The sequence below is a fragment of the Triticum urartu genome, chromosome 7A, assembly GCF_056163025.1.
Source record: "Triticum urartu cultivar PI428250 chromosome 7A, HENAU_Tu73, whole genome shotgun sequence".
Classification (NCBI taxonomy): domain Eukaryota; kingdom Viridiplantae; phylum Streptophyta; class Magnoliopsida; order Poales; family Poaceae; genus Triticum; species Triticum urartu.
This window is the reverse complement of record NC_141879.1, coordinates 482,094,383-482,099,984: the sequence shown is the minus strand read 5'-3', so window position 1 is coordinate 482,099,984 and position 5,602 is coordinate 482,094,383.

The window sequence follows — 5,602 nt, the reverse complement described above, 5'->3', positions numbered from 1 at the left end:
GTACGTGGATATATATAGGAGGAAGGATTACGTCGGTGGAGCAACAGGGGGGCCACGAGGGTGGAGGGCGCGCTTGGGGGGGGGGGGGGGTAGGCGCGCCCCTACCTCGTGGCCTCCTCCCTTGTTTCTTGACGTGGGGTCCAAGTTCCCTAGATCATGTTTGGTGAGAAAATCACGTTCCCAAAGGTTTCATTCCGTTTGGACTCCATTTGATATTCCTTTTCTTCGAAACCTTGAAATATGCAAAAAAAAGAGCAATTCTGGGCTAGGCCTTCGGTTAATAGGTTAGTCCCATAAATAATATAAATGTGGATAATAAAGCCCAATAATGTCCAAAACAGTAGATAATATAGCATGGAGCAATCAAAAATTATAGATACGTTGGAGACGTATCAAGCATCCCCAAGCTTAATTCCTGCTCCTCCTCGAGTAGGTAAATGATAAAAATAGAATTTTTGATGCAGAGTGCTACTTGGCATAATTCTAATGTAATTATTCTTAATTGTGGTATGAATATTCAGATCCAAAAGATTCAAGATAAAAGTTCATATTGACATAAAAATAATAATACTTCAAGCATACTAACTAAGCAATTATGTCCTCTCAAAATAACATGGCCAAAGATAGTTCATCCCTACAAAATCATATAGTTTAGTCATGCTCCATTTTCGTCACACAAGAATGCTCTCATCATGCACAACCCCGATGACAAGCCAAGCAATTGTTTCATACCTTAGCAATCTCAAACCTATAAACTTTCACGCAATATATGAGCGCGAGCCATGGACATAGTGATGGGGAACGTTGCAGAAAACAAAAATTTTCCTACTCGTTTCACCAAGATCCATCTAGGAGTTCATCTAGCAACGAGCCATCGGATGCATCTACATACCTTTGTAGATCGCGTGCGGAAGCGTTCAAAGAACGGTGATGATGTAGTCGAACACGACGTGATCCAAATCACCGATGACCAAGCGCCGAACGGACGGCACCTCCGCGTTCAACACACGTACGGGACGGGAGACGTCTCCTCCTTCTTGATCCAGCAAGGGGGAAGGAGAGGTTGATGAAGATCCAGCAGCACGACGGCGTGGTGGTGGATGCAGGGCGTCAAAGTAGCAGGGCTTCGCCTATACTGCGAGAGAGAGACGTAACGGGGAGAGAGGGAGGTGCCAGGGGCCAGTGTATCAAGTCCCTCCTCTCGCCCACTATATATAGGGGTGCTAGGGGGGGCACCGGCCCTAGTAGATGGAATCTACTAGGGGGGGCGGCGGCCTAGGGTGGGGGGCTTGCCCCCCAAGCAAGGGGGCGCCCCCTCTAGGGTTTCCCCTCAACCCTAGCCGCATGGGCCCTAGGGGAGTGGCGCCCCAGCCCACTTTGGGCTGGGTTCCCTCCCATGTCAGCCCATGGGGCCCCCGGGATAGGTGGCCCCACCCGGTGGACCCCCGGGACCCTTCCGGTGGTCCCGGTACAATACCGGTGACCCCGAAACTTGTCCCGATGGCCGAAACAGCACTTCCTATATATAATTCTTTACCTCCGGACCATTCCGGAACTCCTCATGACGTATGTTTAGGATTGGGTATGTTTAGGATGTGCTATGTTTAGGATTGGGTCTTGTCCATCACATCATTCTCCTAATGATGTGATCTCGTTATCAATGACATCCAGTGTCCATAGTCAGGAAACCATGACTATCTGTTGATCAACGAGCTAGCCAACTAGAGGCTTACTAGGGACATGTTGGCGTCTATCATTCACACATGTATTACGATTTCCGGATAACACAATTATAGCATGAATAAAGACAATTATCATGAATAAGGAAATATAATAATAATGCTTTTATTATTGCCTCTAGGGCATATTTCCAACAGTCTCCCACTTGCACTAGAGTCAATAATCTAGTTACATTGTGATGAATCGAACACCCATGGAATTCTGTTGTTGATCATGTTTTGCCCTAGGGAGAGGTTTAGTCAACGGATCTGCTACATTCAGGTCTGTATGTACTTTACAAATCTCTATGTCTCCATCTTGAACATTTTCACAAATGGAGTTGAAGCGACGCTTGATGTGCCTTGTCTTCTTGTGAAACCTGGGCTCCTTGGCAAGTGCAATAGCTCTAGTGTTGTCACAAAAGAGTTTGATTGTCCCCGACGCATTGGGTATGACTCCTAGGTCGGTGATGAACTCCTTCACCCATATTGCTTCATGTGCTGCCTCCGAGGCTGACATGTACTCCGCTTCACATGTAGATCCCGCCACGACGCTCTGCATGCAACTGCACCAGCTTACTGCCCCACCATTCAAAATATACACGTATCCGGTTTGTGACTTAGAGTCATCCAGATCTGTGTCGAAGCTAGCGTCGACGTAACCTTTTACGACGAGCTCTTCGTCACCTCCATAAACGAGAAACATTTCCTTAGTCCTTTTCAGGTACTTCAGGATATTCTTGACCGCTGTCCAGTGTTCCTTGCCGGGATTAATTTGGTACCTTCCTACCAAACTTACGGCAAGGTTTACATCAGGTCTGGTACACAGCATGGCATACATAATAGAACCTATGGCTGATGCATAGGGGATGATGCTCATCTCTTCTATATCTTCTGCCGTGGTCGGACATTGAGCTGAGCTCAATTTCATACCTTGTAACACAGGCAAGAACCCCTTCTTTGATTGATCCATATTGAACTTCTTCAATATCTTGTCAAGGGATGTGCTTTGTGAAAGACCTATGAGGCGTCTTGATCTATCTCTATAGATTTTGATGCCTAATATATAAGCAGCTTCTCCAAGGTCCTTCATTGAAAAACTCTTATTCAAGTAGGCCTTGATGCTGTCCAAGAGTTCTATATCATTTCCCATCAAAAGTATGCCATCTACATATAATATGAGTAATGCTACAGAGCTCCCACTCACTTTCTTGTAAACGCAGGCTTCTCCATAAGTCTGCGTAAACCCAAACACTTTGATCATCTCATCAAAGCGAATGTTCCAACTCCAAGATGCTTGCACCAGCCCATAAATCGAGCGTTGGAGCGTGCACACCTTGTCAGCATTCTTAGGATCGACAAAACCTTCCGGCTGCATCATATACAATTCTTCCTTAAGGAAACCATTAAGGAATGCCGTTTTGACGTCCATTTGCCATATTTCATAATCGTAGAATGCGGCAATTGCTAACATGATTCGGACAGACTTTAGCTTCGCTACCGGTGAGAAAGTCTCATCATAGTCAACCCCTTGAACTTGTCGATAACCCTTAGCGACAAGTCGAGCTTTATAGATGGTCACATTACCATCCACGTCTGTCTTCCTCTTAAAGATCCATTTATTTTCTATGGCTCGCCGTTCAACGGGCAAGTCAGTCAAAGTCCATACTTCATTTTCATACATGGATCCTATCTCGGATTTCATGGCTTCTAGCCATTTGTCGGAATCCGGGCCCGCCATCGCTTCTTCATAGTTCGAAGGTTCACCGTTGTCTAACAACATGATTTCCAAGACAGGGTTGCCGTACCACTCTGGTGCGGAACGTGTCCTTGTGGACCTTCGAATTTCAGTAGGAGCTTGATCAGAAGTATCTTGATCATTATCATTAACTTCCTCTCTAGTCGGTGCAGGCACCTCAGGAACATTTTCTTGAGTTGCGCCATTTTCCGGTTCAAGAGGTAATACTTCATCAAGTTCTACTTTCCTCCCACTTACTTCTTTCGAGAGAAACTCTTTCTCTAGAAAGGACCCATTCTTGGCAACAAAGATCTTGCCTTCGGATCTGAGGTAGAAGGTGTACCCTATAGTTTCTTTTGGGTATCCTATGAAGACGCATTTTTCCGACTTGGGTTCGAGCTTTTCAGGTTGAAGTTTCTTGACATAAGCATCGCATCCCCAAACTTTTAGAAACGACAGCTTAGGTTTCTTCCCAAACCATAATTCATACGGTGTCGTCTCAATGGATTTTGACGGAGCCCTACTTAAAGTGAATGCGGTAGTCTCTAAAGCATAGCCCCAAAAAGATAGCGGTAAATCGGTAAGAGACATCATAGATCGCACCATATCTAATAGAGTGCGATTACGACGTTCGGACACACCATTACGCTGAGGTGTTCCAGGCGGCGTGAGTTGTGAAACTATTCCACATTTTCTTAAGTGTGTGCCAAATTCGTGACTCAAGTATTCTCCTCCACGATCTGATCGTAGAAACTTGATTTTCCTGTCACGCTGATTCTCAACCTCACTCTGAAATTCCTTGAACTTTTCAAAGGTTTCAGACTTGTGTTTCATTAAGTAGATATACCCATATCTACTCAAATCATCAGTGAGGGTGAGAACATAACGATAGCCATCGCGAGCCTCAACACTTATTGGACCGCACACATCAGTATGTATGATTTCCAATAAGTTGGTTGCTCGCTCCATTGTTCCTGAGAACGGAGTCTTGGTCATTTTACCCACGAGGCATGGTTCGCACGTGTCAAATGATTCATAATCAAGAGACTCTAAAAGTCCATCTGCATGGAGCTTCTTCATGCGTTTGACACCTATGTGACCAAGGCGGCAGTGCCACAAGTATGTGGGACTATCATTATCAACTTTACATCTTTTGGTACTCACATTATGAACATGTGTAGCATTACGTTCGAGATTCATAAAGAATAAACCATTCACCATAGGAGCATGACCATAAAACATATCTCTCATATAAATAGAAAAACCATTATTCTCGGATTTAAATGAGTAGCCATCTCGAATTAAACGAGATCCCAATACAATGTTCATGCTCAAAGCTGGCACTAAATAACAATTATTAAGGTTTAAAACTAATCCCGAAGGTAGATATAGAGGTAGCGTGCCGACGGCGATCACATTGACCTTGGAACCATTCCCGACGCGCATCGTCACCTCGTCCTTCGCCAGTCTCCGTTTATTCCGCAGCTCCTGCTGTGAGTTACAAATATGAGCAACGACACCGGTATCAAATACCCAGGAGTCACTACGAGTACTGGTAAGGTACACATCAATTACATGTATATGAAATACCCAGGAGTCACCTCGTCCTTTGCCAGTTTCCGCTTATTCCGCAGCCCCTGCTTTGAGTTGCAAATGTGAGCAACTGCACCGGTATCAAATACCCAGGAGCTACTACGGACACTAGTAAGGTACACATCAATTACATGTATATCACATATACCTTTTGTCTTGCCGGCCTTCTTGTCTGCTAAGTATTTAGGGCAGTTCCGCTTCCAGTGACCGCTTCCCTTGCAATAAAAGCACTCAGTCTCGGGCTTGGGTCCATTCTTTGGCTTCTTCCTAGCAGCTTGCTTGCCGGGCGCGGCAACCTCCTTGCCGTCCTTCTTGAAGTTCTTTTTACCCTTGCCTTTCTTGAACTTAGTGGTTTTATTGACCATCAACACTTGATGTTCCTTCTTGACTTCTACCTCCGCTGATTTCAGCATTGAGAACAACTCACGAATGGTCTTTTGCATCCCCTGCATGTTGAAGTTCATCACAAAGCTCTTGTAGCTTGGTGGAAGCGACTGGAGGATTCTGTCAATGACCGCATCATCCGGGAGATTAACTCCCAGCTGAGACAAGC